This window comes from Nipponia nippon, unplaced genomic scaffold (genome assembly GCF_047370975.1).
Source record: "Nipponia nippon isolate SJK-2023a ecotype South Korea unplaced genomic scaffold, ASM4737097v1 scaffold_1, whole genome shotgun sequence".
NCBI lineage: Eukaryota > Metazoa > Chordata > Aves > Pelecaniformes > Threskiornithidae > Nipponia > Nipponia nippon.
In genome coordinates, this window is record NW_028262290.1 from 30782254 (window position 1) to 30799857 (window position 17604).

The following is a 17604-nucleotide window of genomic DNA, read 5'->3' on the forward strand; positions in this document are numbered from 1 at the left end:
TGATGGGAATTAACTCTTACTCCATTGTGCCCTTGTTACCTGTCTGAAGGGCCTATAAATACCTAAGCTTTGGGTTGCCACAGAGAGAATGCCAATGGCATGATGACCTGCTGGGGAAGAAAGCAACACACTATCCTGTTCTGAAATTCTTTTCACAGTACAGCTCAGGGATGGGAAGGATTTGTTAGTATTTGAATATATAGCTAAACCTTATGAAATTTTTGCTTTGAAATATGAGTTTATTAAATAATACACCTCTATGTGTGATAGCCAGCCTGTTGGAGAGCACAGAGCTTACTAGATTCTGGGGAAAGTGGCCATTCTTCTATGTGTTTCTACGTTTAATGCTTATTTTTTGACTTTTATGAACTTACTTCTTGCATGTTGGTGGACTTTCTAAAGTGCGTTTTACAGATTTTCTTCATAGCCTCTCTTCATTCAAGTTGCCTCAGAAGGAAAAGCTTTAACTGTGATTAATCTCTAATGTTTTCAAGGCTAGTTACAGATACTTTTGGTTTTGCAATTTTATATCATAAATAAGACTTCACTTTTCTAACATTGTTCATTGACCTTTAATCTAAAGCTGAAGCTTCTTCTTATTAACTTCACTTAAATAATGATAGTAGAGAATAGGCACTATAGCTGATGTGCCATTAAGATTAATGGATGCAATTCACATCACTACTACTATTTCTTCATTTTTTATAGCAACCAAAAATACACAGGATTTTCAAATTTCCATTTTGAGTTTAGAAGTTAACTGCTCACAGAAAAATAGTAATATGAAGTTCTGCAGGGAATAACTAGAATTAGAATAATTACTCATGTAATTTTTTGGGCCAGGACCACTGTTGTGGGGGCAGCTTCAGCAGTTCTCGGCTTCTGCTCAGAATAACAGAACACTTCTAGGTCAGCTCATTTTTGCTAATCTGTGCTAGTGCTATAGCCCTTCCAACTGAAAATATTCTATTCTGTTCTGTTCTACAGCTCCTGCTATAAAATATGCTCATCTCTTCTTCTCTCCCACACAAACTTCTGTGAGCTGGTCAAGCAAAACAAAAATTGGTTTCTTTGTTTGCATTTGGGGATCTCCATGCTTGACTTTCTTGCACTGCAGTTGCAAGCACCAGGTGAATAACATTTGCTTGGAACATTTTCGTAACAACTGCCTCCTGTTCCTGCTTATGTAGACACATGTTATAATCTCCATCCACAAAGACTGGGTTTTCTATTCAAAACCACAAGTATTCCACTGGGCAATTTTTTCATGCATTGAAATGGTCAGAATTCATAGGCTGTACTCAGGTAGATACTCCAAATTATTGCTGCTGACTTGAGCATTTTTGAGCTGGAAAGGAGGTACTATATCAATCTAAACTTTTTTCCCCACCTCTACTGGAAATACCAGTTATGAAAACTCACATTAAAGGATAATATTTATGATGATAAATATCAAAAGACTTTACATTTATTGAATGTATATAGTTATAAGTTTCTCACCAATTTTGCATGAACTTAATTACTCTCAAAGATGATGTGAATTTGATCAATTGTTTATACTGTAATTATTTTTTCCTATTATTTTTTGATAGTGCATAACCCTTTTGATAGTATCACATAACATCTTGACCACAATAATTTAGTGTTTAATCATAGTTTAATTGGTTTTTTTTTCCATTTTCCATTACATGTATTTATTTAAAGAATAAAATAACCCTCACCTGCATGAATTAGTTTGATGTTGGTTAGCTATTGGATTGGATAACTGATCATTCCTGAAGACCAGGATGGCTAAGTCTGCCTGCATAAAGTTTCCCACCATAAACTTTTCCCACTTTTGTATCACTCTGAGAGCCACCGTCATCCTGTTCAGCATTCATACTCTGAGTATGTGTTTGACCCCATGTATTGGGTTTTCATGGAGGGGCTGCAGGGGTGGCTTCTGTGAGAAGATGACAAGCTTCCCCCATGTCCAACAGACCCAATGCCAGCCGTCTCCAAGACAGACCCGCTGCTGGCTGAGGCTGAGCCAATCAGTGACAGTGGTAGCACCTCAGTGATAACATATTTAAGAAGGGGAAAAAATGCTGCACAACAGCAGCCAGAAGAGAGGAGTGAGAATATGTGAGAGGAACAACTATGTAGACACCAAGGTCAGTGAAAAAAGAGGGGAGAGGAGGTGCTCCAGGCACCGGAGCAGAGTTTCCTCTGCAGCTAATGGTGAAGACCACGGTGAAGCAGGTTGTGCCCTTGCACCCCATGGAGGACTCCATGACAGAGAATGTGGATGCACCCGAAGGAGGCTGTGACCCCATGGAGAGCCTGCACTGGAGCAGGCTCCTGGCAGGACCTTTGGACCCATGGAGAGAGGAGCCCATGCTGGAGCAGGTTTGCTGGCAGGACTTGTGACCCCACGGGGAACCCATGCTGGAGCAGTCTGTTCCTGAAGGACTGCACCCCATGGAAGGGACCCACTGCTCCACTCCAGAGCAGTTCGTGGGACCCACAATGGAGAAGCTTATGGAGGACTGTCTCCCGTGGGAGGGACCCCACACTGGAGCAGGGGAAGAGAGCAAGGAGGAAGGAGCAGCAGAGATAACGTGTGATGAACTGAGCGCAACCCCCATGCCCTGTCCCCTGTGCCACTTGGGGGAAGGAGGCAGAGAAATCAGGAGTGAAGTTGAGCTTGGGAAGAAGATAGGGGTGGGGGGAAGGCGTTTTAAGATTTGTTTTTATTTCTCATTACCCTACTCTGACTTTTGGTTGGCAATAAATTAAATTAATTTCCCCAAGTCGAGTCTGTTTTGCCCATCACGGTAACTGCTGAGTGATTTCCCTGTCCTTATCTTGACCCATGAGCCTTTTGTTGTGTTTTTATCTCCCTGTCCAGTTGAAGAGGGGGAGCGATAGAGTGGCATGGTGGGCACCTGGCGTCCAGGCAAAGTCAACCTACCACACCCCATTCTCTGTGTAGACCTACAAGTTTGAGACAGTCTCGTCCACCTTTCTTCCACCCCACTCTCAAGGCAGAGTTTGATCAGCCTGTGAAAATGTTAACAGAAGACTCAATTTGCAATTAAATCTCAACTGCACAGAGTAGCTCAAAGATCCCCTAGCCAGCACTGACTCGTACCCAGAAATACTCACAGCTCAGCACCCTGCTGTCAACACCTACCTGTCTGGGTCTGAAAGTGGCTGGGCACAGCTGGCCCTGCATTGCTCTCTGCAAGGTTAGTGCAGTCCAGGGCAGCTTTTGTTTGTCTGTACACTGGTAAAGAAATGCCACTTTTTCCATTAAGACTTTTCAAGTTGTGCAGACATAAACTTTGCTGATTCTTCCCATGTAGTATCTCCAAGGTCTGGATATTTCTCCATTCATAATGCTGAAATCCTCATTAGCTCATGCACTTCAATCCCCTCCTTTCTGACTTCTCTTGTGTGTTGCTAAACAAATTCAAAAGGTTTTTGAGGTTACCAGAAAGAGGTGACATAATGCACTGCTTAGTAAGAGAGAAATTTTTCAAAATACTAATTTTCAGTTCAGTTATACCTGTTAGCATCTCCATTGAAATCCCATTAATCTATTTAAATACTTTGAGATATTGTGTGAATAAGAGCTTAGTCTGTGACTTCATAGAAGATAGGGGAGCAGCTTCCTCCAAGTGTCTGTGCATTGGGAAGAGAGGAGAGAACAGATGGACAGGAGGAGAGGGTGGGCTCAAAGGAGGGCCTTGTTTTTTCACCAGTGCCAGTAGTGGGCTGTTTAGCCATCCTGCTCCTCCAGCCTTGCTGTTGTTTTTGGGACTGAGGCTGGTAAATAAGTGGCCTCACCCTTTCCACAATGCATACTATGGCATGTCTCAATTCCAGTGTTTGTTAAGGTTACTGAAGACATTGCCTTTCCTCAGGAAGACAGGCTGTTATCAGCTGGCTTATTTATAAGTTTCATAACTCATAAATAACTTTTTGCCTCCCTGCTTCCTGCCTGCCTTCCATACACGCATTGTGCCATCTAAATTCACTGCCTGTGTCATGTCTTCATTTGTGCTTTCAAATTGATATTAGGAACACCTGCTTAAATACATAATGCTACTCTCTATTTCCCATTCCAAAATTTCTTGAAGCCAATTGCTATTTATTTAATTTACTTCACTGGGCGCTGGATAGGTTACATATTTCCAAAATCCAGATAGCTATGATAAACAAGGTATGTGAGATGTAATTAAAAAAGTGAATAAAAAGGAACCATGGACACCCACAGCTATAGTCTAATATAGCTGTCAGTATCTCTCTCTCTCTCTTATCCTACAATAGGCGTTGCACCACATTGAGCAAGGGCTCTACTATGGGTGACAAAGCCAGGCATTTCACAAGAGGTGTTGAGCATCTCTGAAGTAATCCCTCATCCATGGAAGAACACTAAAAATGGGAACAAGAGAGAAAGATGGACCTCAGTAACTCTGCTACAAAGGTCAGACTCTACAATTGTAAAAATATTTTGGAGAATTTGTAAAAAGATGGGTGGCAGCATTTAGAAGAGTGTCTTTCAATGTACAATGATATTTTGATAAATTATTATAAGACATAGCAATATATAACCTAGGGGAGTTTATTACTTGTGTATTTTGTTCTGAGGATATTTTAATGTCTTTTTGGTAAAAGGTTTTCATGTCTGGAAGTTAAAAAAAAAAAATCTGCATGTCAGAATGCAAATCTCATTTGTAAGAAGGTTGCAAGAATTCCTCCTGTGAGAAATCTACTTCCTGATTTTGTGTTAATTACTTGTACAAGGACAAAAGAAACAGATGTTTATTTGTGTTTACACCATGCAATAGTAATTCCTTGATTCCAATAGAGACCAATGCCCGATGTAAAAAAGATTTTTCATTTGCTTAGTGAGTAGATGTACGCTGGCAAACTAATACATTAAAAGCTAAAACCCCAGTATTGAAAGCAATGAATATGAAATTTGGATATTGTAACTTTAAACATTATACAGTAGTCTGTCCTAGTACACACGGAATGATTAAATTTTGAAATTCAGAAGTTTTGGTTAAAATATGTTCAGTAAAGGCCCTATATATTTCTTGATTGTTCATGGCCTGTAATTTCTGAAGTAATGAATCTCTTCTTGACCTATATGTACAATAATAAATAATAGAGCTGATGAATGAACTGATCATGCACTAGTTATGAGGATACTAAGAAGCTAATCTCCCTTCTTGACTGCAAAAATAATAGATTCAAGGACATAAGAAAGATGCTGTTTATAAATAAAATAAAATTTAAACACTATTTAGTATATTTCTTCTTCATAAATCTCATAAAAAATCAATTGGTACATGAACTTTGGTGTGACATAAATATTCCTTAATTGTGAATTTAGTGTTTTAAAATGAAATTACAATGAAAATTCTATTCAGGCTGAAAAAAGTACAGAAAAGGTTTAGATTAAGATGACTGTGACTAAGCCATTGCTGGTTTTACTTCATCAGTGTCACTAACATATTATTTCTACAGCTCTTACAGCATCACTATGTTCTCTGTGTCGTTTTTGCCTAAAGCGTGTAACTTTCCTGCTTATTTGAGCTGACAGCATGATTTTCTTTATTTTCTGAATATTCAGCATCATCAGAATTGTACTTTTTTTCTCCGTGCATAGTTTGTGATACAAAATATTATTCATGTGATTTGGCTTTCACAATCATTATATAATCAGATTAAGGATATAGCCTTTTTATGTAAATGAATTAGCAAGTGAAATATGAATCATAAAATATATCATGAGAACCTCATTTTTGCTTGATTGCCTCTCCTATTAGAAAATCTTTCTTAGGAATCTACAGTCTTCAGTTCTCTTCATTTCTTTTCTCCTTTGCAATGATGAGAGTGACGAGAGCCCAAAAGCCGTGTAGAAAGCCTTCATCCTGGCTGAGGAGTCCTTATGGTCTCTCTAAAAGGAAAGCCTCATGGTATGGAAACAGCCTTCATGGAAGAGTGAGAATGAGAGTTGGTCTATTTCTCTCTTAACTTGCCATTTTCCTCCTCCCTGTGCTCTGAGGAAAAGTTCAAAGAACGAACCTGCAGTGATCATGCACTGGTAGAGTTCACAGTCCTGACGGATATAAGTCAGGCAAAGAGTAAAGTCAGGACCCTGAATATTAGCAAAGCAAACTTCCAGCTGTTCAAGGAGTTAGTCAATAGGACCCCTTGGGAAACTGCCCTCAGGGACAAGGGAGCAGAACAGATCTGGCAGATCTTTATGGACGCTTTCCATAAAGCACAAGAGCTCTCGATACCCAGGTGTAAGAAATCAGGAAAGAAAGGCAAGAGACCAGCATGGCTGAGTCAAGACTTGCTGCTCAAACTAAAGGGCAAGAAGGAAATGCACAGGCAGTGGAAGCAGGGACAGGTATCCTGGGAAGAGTATAGGGACGCTGCCCAGTTGTGTAGGGATGGGGTCAGCAAGGCCAAGGTGCAGCTGGAGCTGACCTTGGCAAGGGACGCAAAGAATAATAAGCAGAGCTTCTACAGGTATGTCAGCCAGAAAAGGAAGGTCAAAGAAAGTGTACCCCCCTGATGAACATGACTGTCAAACTGGTAACAATGGATGAGGAGAAGGCTGAGGTACTCGACAACTTCTTTGCCTCAGTTTTCACTGGCAACCTCTCTTCCCACACCTCTCGAGTGGGTGGACTGCAAGGCAGGGACTGGGGGAGCAAAGTCCCTCCCACTGTAAGAGAAGATCAGGTTTGTGACCACCTGAGGAACCTGAACATACATAAGTCTGTGGAGCCTGACGAGATGCATCCCAGAGTCCTGAGGGACTTAGCTGATGTAGTTGCCAAGCCACTCTCCATGATATTTGAAAAGTCATGGCAGTCAGGTGAAGACCCTGGGGACTGGAAAAAGGGAAACATTGCACCCATTTATAAAAAGGGTAGAAAGCAGGACCCTGGGAACTACTGACCTGTCAGCCCTACCTCTGTGCCTGGGAAGATCGTGGAACAGATCCTCCTAGAAGCTATGCTAAGGACCATGGAGGACAGAAAGGTGATTCAAGACAGCCAGCATGGCTTCACCAAGGGCAAGTCTTGCCTGACCAACCTAGTGGCCTTCTATGATGGAGCAACTACATCAGTGGACAAGGCAAGAGCTATGGATGTCATCTATCTGGACTTCTGTAAGACCTTTGACGTGGTCCCCAACATTCTTCTCTCTAAATTGGAAAGATACGGATTTGATGGATGGACTGTTCGGTGGATGAGAAATTGGCCAGATGGTCGCACCATTGCATGATGGTTGCATGCATTGACAGTGGTCAATGACTCAATGTCCAGATGGAGATCAGTGACAAATGCTGTCCCTCAGGGGTCTATACTGGGACCAGTACTGTATAATATCTTCATCAATGACATAAACAGTGGGACTGCGTGCACCCTTGGCAAGTTTGCAGATGACACTAAGCTGAGTGGTGAGGTTGACACACTTGAGGGATGGGATGCCATCCAGGAGGACCTGGACCAGCTCAAGAAGTGGGCCCATGTGAACCTCATGACATTCAACAAGGCAAAGTGCAAAGTCCTGCACCTGCGTCAGGGCAATCCCCAATATCAATACAGATTGGGGGATGAATGGAGTTGGAGCAGCCCTGCAAAGAAGGACTTAGGGGTACTCCTGGATGAAAAGCTCGACATGAGAAGACAATGTGTGCTCACAGCCCAGAAGGCCAACCATATCCTGGGCTGCATCAAAAGAAGCATGGCCAGCAGGTCAAGGGAGGTGATTCTGCCCCTCTACTCTGCTCCGGTGAGACCCCACCTGGAGTACTGCATCCAGTTCTGGAGCCCTCAGCACAGGAAGGACATGGACCTGTTGGAGCAAGTCCAGAGGAGGGCCACAAAAATGGCCAGAAGGATGGAACACCTCTGCTATGAAGAAAGGCTGAAAGAGCTGGGGCTGTTCAGCCTGGAGAAGAGAAGGCTGCAGGGAGACCTTATTGCAGCCTTTCAGTACTTAAAGGGGGCTTATAAAAAGGTGGGGACAGAGTTTTTAGCAGGGCCTGTTGTGATAGGACAAGGGGTAATGGTTTTAAACTGAAAGAAGGTAGATTTAGGCTAGATATAAGGAAGACGTTTTTCACGATGAGGGTGGTGAAACACTGGAATGGGTTGCCCAGAGAGGTGGTAGATGCCCCATCCCTGGAAACATTCAAGGTCAGGTTGGGCAGGGCTCTGAGAAACCTGATCTAGTTGAAGATGTCCCTGCTCATTGCAGGGGGGGTTGGACTAGATGACCTTCAAGGGTCCCTTCCAACCCAAACTATTCTATGATTCTACGATTCTAAGCACCATTCCTGGGAGCTGGTGGTTGAGTTTCTACAGTCACTATCTTTCACTACAAAAGGGACAAATATGTTTTTTATATGAATAAATAGATTAATTGTGTTTAAAAAGATGTAATTAAAAGAATTTGCCTTACACTCAAAATTCAGTGACTAACACATGCCACACAATTATTTAATTACTTAAACTTCTCTCTTATATTATTCTGATGTGTATTGAAAACCTCTGGTCATCAAGGTCATTGTTAATTACCCATATGCTAGAAGCTGGGAATTAACATTTTGATCTGTCAGTCAGACATTTATTTTTGAAGAAATAATTTATAGAAAAATACTTTTCCACAAAACATTCTGGTAAGATGGGAAAAGTCAAGAAAAATATATGTCAAGCAAAGCTGAAAATCACTAGGGGATGTTGCTTCTAGTCATTTTATATTTATATCATAGTTGCTGTTCAAGCTGAGAACTAAAATTCCCTCTGTAGTAAGCTGCTTCAACTTAGGTTAGTAGAAAAACATCATTAGTGTTTTCTGACAAACAGTGTGTTTGCTAACAATTAAAACTATTTTTTTTTACTATCTTCAGCATCTTTTTTCCTGTGTAAGCCCTAAAGACGTCTCACCAACAATAGATGTCACTAAGCAAAAGGATGTATGCAAAATTTAAGGTCAGAGAAAACCTGTCAGTTCTGACCTAGAAGGAAAAAAGCCAAATAAAGTTTAAATATGCAATGGTTTAAAAAATTGCGTTCAGAATGAAATTATTGAGAAAATGCTTTTTAATGCATTTTAAAACTAACACCCTTTAAAAAGAGGTCAAATATTTTTTAGCCCAAAATTTCAATCTCTCTGAATATATTTTCCTCTTGTGCATACTCTACTGTTTTTTCATGTCCTCTATGTAAAAATACACAAATAGCAATCAAACCAGTGTACGCTTTTCTTTTTTTTCCTGTACTTTTTTCTTTTTTACTGTATTCAAGTTTGTCTTATTTTCTGAAAGCGTTCTATTTATTAAGTATTTAAGTTAACAGAAATTAACTTAAAGAGGCATTTTCAACTCTTGATGTGAGACAGCTAATTCTCAATATTGGTATACCTTACCACAGAGCAAAAGAAAGCCTACTGAGAGTTGATTTGCTTTGTTTATTTAATGCTCACACACTTACTAAATGTAGTCTACAGATCTCCAGAATTTCCAGGAAAAAAAATTGAAAACTGCTTCTCTAAAGTACTCAGCTATACTTACTGAAAGACCGGTAATCTGGTTTTGGCAATATTATTTATTTGGCAGTACAAGACTAAGCAAATAAAAGCATATCTAAGAGACTTCCCCAGAGACACTATTCTTACATTCAGGATTCAAGCAGAACCTGCAATAGTAGTAGGCAGTAGTTACTTCTATCACACAGCTGGAAAAAATAAAGTCCCAGGCATGCATGCATACCTTGTCTTTCAGAAGTAAATTTTCTGATGGGCAAATTGCTTCTCCTGCATTTCAGTCTGTAGTGTTATGCCATACAGTGAATGAAATAGCTGTAGAAGAAATATTACCAAAAAATTCCAGATTTTTAGTGGGGCAACATGAATTATGAGTCTGGAAGGTTCTTTACTGGATTTTATTTTTTATATTTCTTTTATGAATAGAAAAAAAGACTAAGATTCTCAGAGGAATTAATATTTCCGGGCTTTGCTTTTCGAAATCTATCTTGAGAATCTTAAAGAAGACAGATATTGAAATTAATTCTGTTTTGATCCACCTTTTGATCCACCTCATGATGTGTGCCACTAGTCATTGCTGACAGGCTGGGTGCTGGTGCTGGGCTTAGCATTTTAGAAAATAGGACATTGTTCAGATTAAGGTCCCAATGTGACAGATATGAACATTGCCAAACATTCTCAAAAATTTAGGTGCTCTGCAACCATGTTAATTATTAAGGTAGAATGACTATTTCCACTGGAATGAGAAATGTTTCCTCAATATAATTACATTCTCCTGCACAGTAAAATTGTTTGAAAAAAAAATGTGAATTAGAGTAGCAAAAAATTAAACCATCCTGTGGATTGTGCAAAATGAAGAAATTAACTCTGAAACAAGGCACTGTTCCTGGAAACCTCTGAGTGTATCCCCAGAAGTACTGAGTCTCCTTAAATCAGCTTTATTTCAACAGAAGTTGCTAGTATCTTGGGAGGTGCTCAGCACCTTGAAGGATTGGGCTTTTGAGAGATACTTTGGAGTTAAATTATGCTCTTCAACCTGTATTCTCCCAGCACACAATTCTCATCACTAAGTGACCTTACATGGTAATGACTGCTGAACTGAGAAGACATCTGCAATTTTAGAAAGTAATCACAGCTTCTGCTTTAGTGTCTCCCTGCTGCTTTCTACAATTTATGAACAATAGCTGATGATGGCTAAATAATTAATTCAGCTGAAAGAAAAAGAAATCTCTGAATAGATTTCATATTGTTAGGAAAATAAAAATGTCACCAGAGGTAAAGAAGAAGGAAGTCTTCCTATTCTATTTAAACACCATAGTTTGCACTTCTCTGTAAAAGATGACAGAAAGACATTAGAAAATCATGATACCTTCTTTCAACATATAGTGAGGGGTTTTTTCTGCTTCTTGGTCCCTTTTCCCTGAGTCAAAATTACATCTATGCCTATCTTGGGCTAAGTATTAGTCTGAATTAACTCCTGTTAATGGAATTAATCATTTTTATGTCTATGTTTTATTGTTAATTCCTTTTCTTGATGTTTCTTGAGGACAACACAGCTGTGTTTAAGAGTTTGACTGCGAGTGTTTATCTACTATAAACCATCTAAATGGCCTTCAATATTAAAAAACAGCCAGCATAGATGTGACCTCACTGTAATTTAAGATACTTGCAAAATTCCTATTTATTTCAATTAAAATCATTTTAAGTGACCCATTGAAAGAAACACAGAGTGATCTTTCTCCTTTCACTCATGTAGTAGCTGAACAGAAAATTCTGTTCTTTGGACTGCTGTGATGTATATGACAAAAAAAAAAAAAAAAGTCTAATTCAGCAGAGCTGATAACGGTTGCTACGTACAAGAGACTTGGGCCCAGAAGACACTTTAAAGAAATGTGAAATTACACTTATGCCACTGGGCAATATTCCCTGATTTTCATTAACACTAGCAGCGTTTCATGACAGGTAGACAATATAGAAGAGAGTGCAAATGAAAATTGCTCCCATTTAAAAGTTTTTTTTCTATGAAAAAGCAGCTGCATAATAACATCTATTGTCCTGCCCTAAATATAATTTCCTTTGTCACTCTGAGAGACAGAATATTGGGCTAGATAGGCCAGCAGTGTAACTTAGAAGGGCACTTCTTGTGGATTACCGTGGAGAAAGTGAGATCCATACTCTTCAGCATATTGCTCAAAGGATGTTATGAGTGGACTTACTTATATATTTGCTAGATGAGAGATGGTAGGTAAAACTCAAAGTAGAGAAATGCAGTGCTTTAATTCACACTGTAGCAAAATATTAGAAGCAAATTAATGTTAGAAGTGAGAAAAATTAACCATAAAATGTTTTTATGAATCGTGAAAGGGACCAGCTCATGTAAGTGAGAATTTGTCAACGTTGGTTCATCTAATATAATGTACAAACTCAGATATGTTGAATTAAACTAAACTGGAAATGAGCAACATATAAACATGTATTTCTTTTGCAATGATCAAATATCTGAAGAAAAAAAAGCTTGCAGGGGAAGTTATTCATCCATATTTTAAATATAATAAGAATGATTCATTAAATGTTTTCAAAAATATGAATGAGAATAAATGACCTGAAAAATATCTCCATTTAAATTAGGCTCAAAGCTTTCCTGAAAATGCTGTTGCCCTTTTCTCTTAGCAGATTTCTTTGCCATGTAAAAGTCATCATTTCTAGAACAAAAGTGAAGGAAAGTTATATAGTGATCTTCAGCGCCTCCAGGGTTTGCACTTTGTCTTCCATTACAAATCTCTTACTCACTTCTTCCTACCCTTCAATCTTTAATCTTTCTTTCAAGTAGTAACCACTACCATGCTACTTGCTACTCCCCCTCTCCCCCAGTTAAGAGCCTTTTCTTGCTTCTCCAAGCTTGCATAACTTTGCTTATCACATAAAAAGACACAGGTGAGATAGCAGGAGCATAAGGAGAACAGAAAAATAATTTCCTAGAATTAGGAGTTTAAAAATTGTGCCATCCTCTACTGGTGAATATAAAACACCATTACCTTCCAAATTAAGCCCTTAGTAGATTTCCTAGAACAGATTCTGTAGGCTTCATAGAGATTCTCTTCCTCTTAGTAACTGTTAGTTTTCAAAATTGGCAGAGTTGCAATTTCTTTTGATCTAGTTTAGTGATAGCAACAAAAAATACTTTGTTATACAGAAAACTGTCTGAAAAGGATGGTGTGCCTCCAGCATATTCAGCAGAGAAAAATTATTTGCCAACCCACTTTGTTGTAGAAATATAACAACACATCCAAAATTCCTTTTTTTCTGGTTACACTGAAGAGAACTGGCTTTTGTCTGACATCTGGAACTAATGCTCAGATTTCCCAGAATTCAAACCCTCCATAGTTACAGGAGGTACGAACTATCCACAGTGAAGATGTCTACTTAGTATCTAATCAACTTTGTTCAAGAGTAGCAGCAAAACTATGTTTTTCATCAATGTTGATAACTGGTTCTTCTAGTTGTACATGTAAACATTCACTCACTACCAAAATACCTATTTGAGGTGCATGTTTGCAGTGACACTCTGCCCAAAGGTTTACTTATGAAGAAAAAACCCTGAAATTGTTTCCACTGAAAATAGGAACAGATACCTCTAAAATATTTGAATTCAAGAAAAGTTATTATAAAAGCTAAATTAGCCCTAATACCTGTATTTTCCCTCTAAATCTTAAGGTCACCAGGGATACCCTAGAGTGACACTATGCCTATTCTGCTTTGAGAAATAAATTCTCTTCCCCCTGGCTATACAGCATATTCAGCTCCTCTATATTTGCTTCCTTCATGGTTGTGTAGCATACCTTGTTATCTTTTTCAATGTATTTGTTATCAGTGGTAGTTGCCTCAGATACGTAATGTTCTCTTCACCTGTGTAAATTCAATGTCAGCTTGAGGTCAAGTTGACACACACACACACAAGTATGTGTCAGAAGTGTAACTGAACTCTGCATCTACATTTAAAATTTCTCCTGACTTCTGGGACAGAGCCTGACAAATCATATTTAAAAGAAGATAGCTCCAAGCTCAGTAGTTTGTTCATCAATTTAGATTCAGTTTTCAAGGTAGACAGGACACTATTCTTGAAATACCTATGAGGGAACTAGACCTGGATAGCTATTTTGAGTTAATGTGATTCAACGATTGCCTCTTCAAAATGTCACTTAAAGTATCTGCCCATTCATCTGAAATCTGCTTAATGCAGAATACAAAATAAAAAAGGACTTAGACAAGCATTTTGAAACTCAGCCTAAAGTCAGGCCTATATTTAGATTCTTAGCCACGTGGGACAAATTTTTAGAAAAAATGATCATACAGTTTCTCAGGGAAATCGATGTGACTTGCTGATAATCAGCTGTCTAAAATACTCAGGCCAATTTTTACATGTCTTCAGTACTTTATCAGTTTTGTACATTGCATTGCTAGTAAAGAGAAGATTTTATCAAAGGCATGAAAATTCTAATTTATTTAACTTTTTTTTTTTTTACATTAACTCTGCAAAATAGTATTCTTTACTTTTTAATTTTTTTTATTAATTTGGGAATTTCTTTTGTATTTGTATGTTTCTCTTTCTATTGTCCATGCCTATGTATTAAGAGATTAAAGAAAATGAGCAAAACACTTTCTCATACCCTGTCTCTTTTTATCTAGCCACTGACTTCCAAAGAGCCAGGATTTCATCACGGAAGCCCAGCACTTGAGTTGGAAAATACAACCTGCTGCCAACAGCAATTTCATCTGGGAGTAAAGCATCTCATTTCCCTTGGCAGAGGTCTGAGGAAATATTTCAAAAGAGTATTTGCTGATCTTGCAGCATAACTACTCTACTTTATTCATATTTAAGGCTCTTAACAGAATACAAACTCTTATCTCTCATGAACTGATTCTCATATCTGTTTTCCCTATCATCCCTTTATCTATTTGTTTGTTTATTTTTTAAGATGCCTATTTTTTTACCCAGAATGCTTCTTCCATTCTGGAGGAATTAATTCACTGCTCTCTTGCAGATTGCTCTTAAAACTGTTTATTTACACAACCCAATAAGAAGTAAAACAATATAATGATGAGAATGTTAAAGTTATTTCTACATCACATTGTTGTCTTATTGTTTCCTTGCACTTCCCCACCAGTCCATCCAGACCCATCTTTTACTTCTGAGTTTAAGGCAGACTTTTTTTTTTAGCTATTGGTAGCTCATAGAAGAAAACGGAGTCCTAAGCTACATTAATTGTTCTAAATGCTATGATGATCTGAAAAATAAATATTACTGAAAGTCATAATGGATATAAGATACTCACTTTCATTATGAGAAAAAATGTTTGGTTTTTTGTTTTTTTTTTCACTCATGTTCACTAACTTACAGTGAAATTCTACTATTAGAAAGAAAAAAAACCTGATAGTCTTCATCTCAGTTCACAGGCTGAAGTAAGTGCTAAATTGAAAACTCAGCTTTAATCTTTGTTGTTATATGGAAGAAGTCTGAAAATTGCCTTTTTTGTTTATTTTCTTTTTTGTTAGAGAGGACATGACCAATAACTTCTATAATCTAGTGGAACCCATTCAATTTTGCTGGCCTTTCAACGTACTCTATAGAAAGATCCAATGACATTTCATTCACGTAAGAAAAGACTGAAATGAGCATTAGTGCTGTGTAGTGTACTCTAGAAAAACTTCCATTCCTTGTGATTTTTATTTTCTGATGATTAGCACAACAGTTATCCTGGTTTTTTCATTTAAAAGCAGCACAATTATTTCATTTCATGAATGTTCAGAACTTGTTTATTAATGTTTCTTCGAATCCAAGATTAACATTAAACTCAACAGATAGATGAGCAAATGGAGGATTGACTCAAGCTTTACATTTTAGACATTAACATTGAAATGATCTCTCTGAAGAATTTGATTTTCATTTTCATGACTATAAGAATTATTACAAGGTGCTTCTAGAACAACACAAGCTTTTAGGCATTTTTGGTCTTCATATTTCCTTTAGTATAAACTTCATGCTAAAACTTTTCAAAAAAGTTTAAAATACTTTAAACAAATTGCTCTGTGAGTGAGAAAGCCCATGAATAAGTAGCATGCAGCATTTTAACCAATGGACCGGTGGCATTACTTATGAATGAACTACAAAAATTCCCTAATTGCTTCAAAAAAATATTTACATATCTAGGGAGTAAACTACACCATTATATGCACTAGTTGTATGGATACAGTCATCTGAAAACAAGCTATTTTAACATACTGGAAACAGTTTTCAGAATTGTTTCAGTACCTAAGAAACAAGACTCCCCAGTCAATGAATTAGTGAACAGTCCTCAGAAACCTGGATTGAAAATCTAACTAACCAAAAGAGTCATACTAACACTTAATCTTTCAAAGTGAGTAAGTGTAATTACATGCAACTCGAAGAATGTGAAGAAATGCACTGTAGCTCCTCTTAGGCTTTTTAGCTATAACTGTTCTCAAGTATTAGGTATAGAGGTGCAACAGAAAAATCAGAAACAGTGCTTTTTATCAGGGTATATGCATTTTACAAAGTATTGATATCTCCACTTTACAGAGGAAAGCAAACAGCAACAGTAACTGCAGGCAGGCAAACAGTGACACAGAAATTAGTTCTTTCTACAGTAAAAATTAACATACTATCCCAGACAGAGATTCCTCTTCTGAGTATAACATCTGACCAGCTCTGAGTTATACATTTTGGAATATATACAGGAAGATCTCAGGTTCAGAAAAACTAATTTAGGCTTCATCATGTTTATTAGTTCTTGGAATTAAATTAGGAAAGATTAAATATAATCTCTTGTAGGTCACTTGCCTAGTCTCATAAGAATCAAGAGAAGTTTCTAATTACATAATTAGGAGTGCACTATCAAAAACTTTCTGTAGCAGGAACACATCCGGCCAGTTCTGTGGCATCTTTAAGGGTTAAATATGTGACAGTAAATTGTGTTAAGAACATAATCTTTTGTATTTTTGTTTCATCACATCGGTGTTTGAGATTTGAACAAATACCTTTAAGCATCATGACCTATTTCTGATATTCATCAAGAAGTAATGCTTCCATAATATCAAATTATACTTAGTCCTTAAGCTTTCACTTTATACAAATTTCAAACAAGGAAAAATCAATAGACTTCATTAAACTTCAGAAGTTGATAAATTTTAGTGAACCACTATCACAGATTCACGATCTTGGTTTAAAAGATTTCCTCTATTAAGAGCTAATAGTATAACCAAATTAGAAGGTTACATCCACTGAGATTAAAGATTTGTTAAAATACTGTAGCATGAAGAAACTGAGGAATGACAGCTTTGGTCTTCCAACAACTGTTAATTTTAAGTGATAGAAACTTATTTTAGATTACTGCTTTCCTCAGTCAAATATAACATACCAGATTGCTGCAAAAAAAAAAAAAAAAACAAAAACAAAAACGGCCTTTTTCTGCCAAGTAATACAAGCAAATAATCAATTGTTTAAAAAGTATTTGCAAGATACTTGCACATGTTCCTCAATTTTTATTATTTATTGAATTTTAAAATATAGCCTAAGATGAAATAATGCAAGGACAAAGTCATACAAAGACATGTTCTAGAAAATGCAAGGGATGTAGAGGACCTTACAAACTGGGTATTATAAACAAGGAAAGAAGCAAACAAAAAGCAGAACATGAGAGCAGATGGCCAGCATGAAATTCTGGAGAGGACTTTTGGTTTTTGTTTTTTTACAAACCAATCTGTCTGAGAACATGTCTAATCCGCAGGCTGCCAGAAAGTGGTGGACTGTGTTCAAACTTTGGCTGTAGAAGAAGGAATACTTTTTCAAAAAGGTTTATTTTGTAACCTCTGCAATGGAAGGAACATCTGTGTGTGATAGAAAAGATTATTTTAAAACCATCATGTGATCTACCTATTTGAATTAGATGATCCTTTCCCTATAATTATGATTAACTTGCAATTATACGTCATGCCAAATTAATATAAGTTAAAGTGCAAACA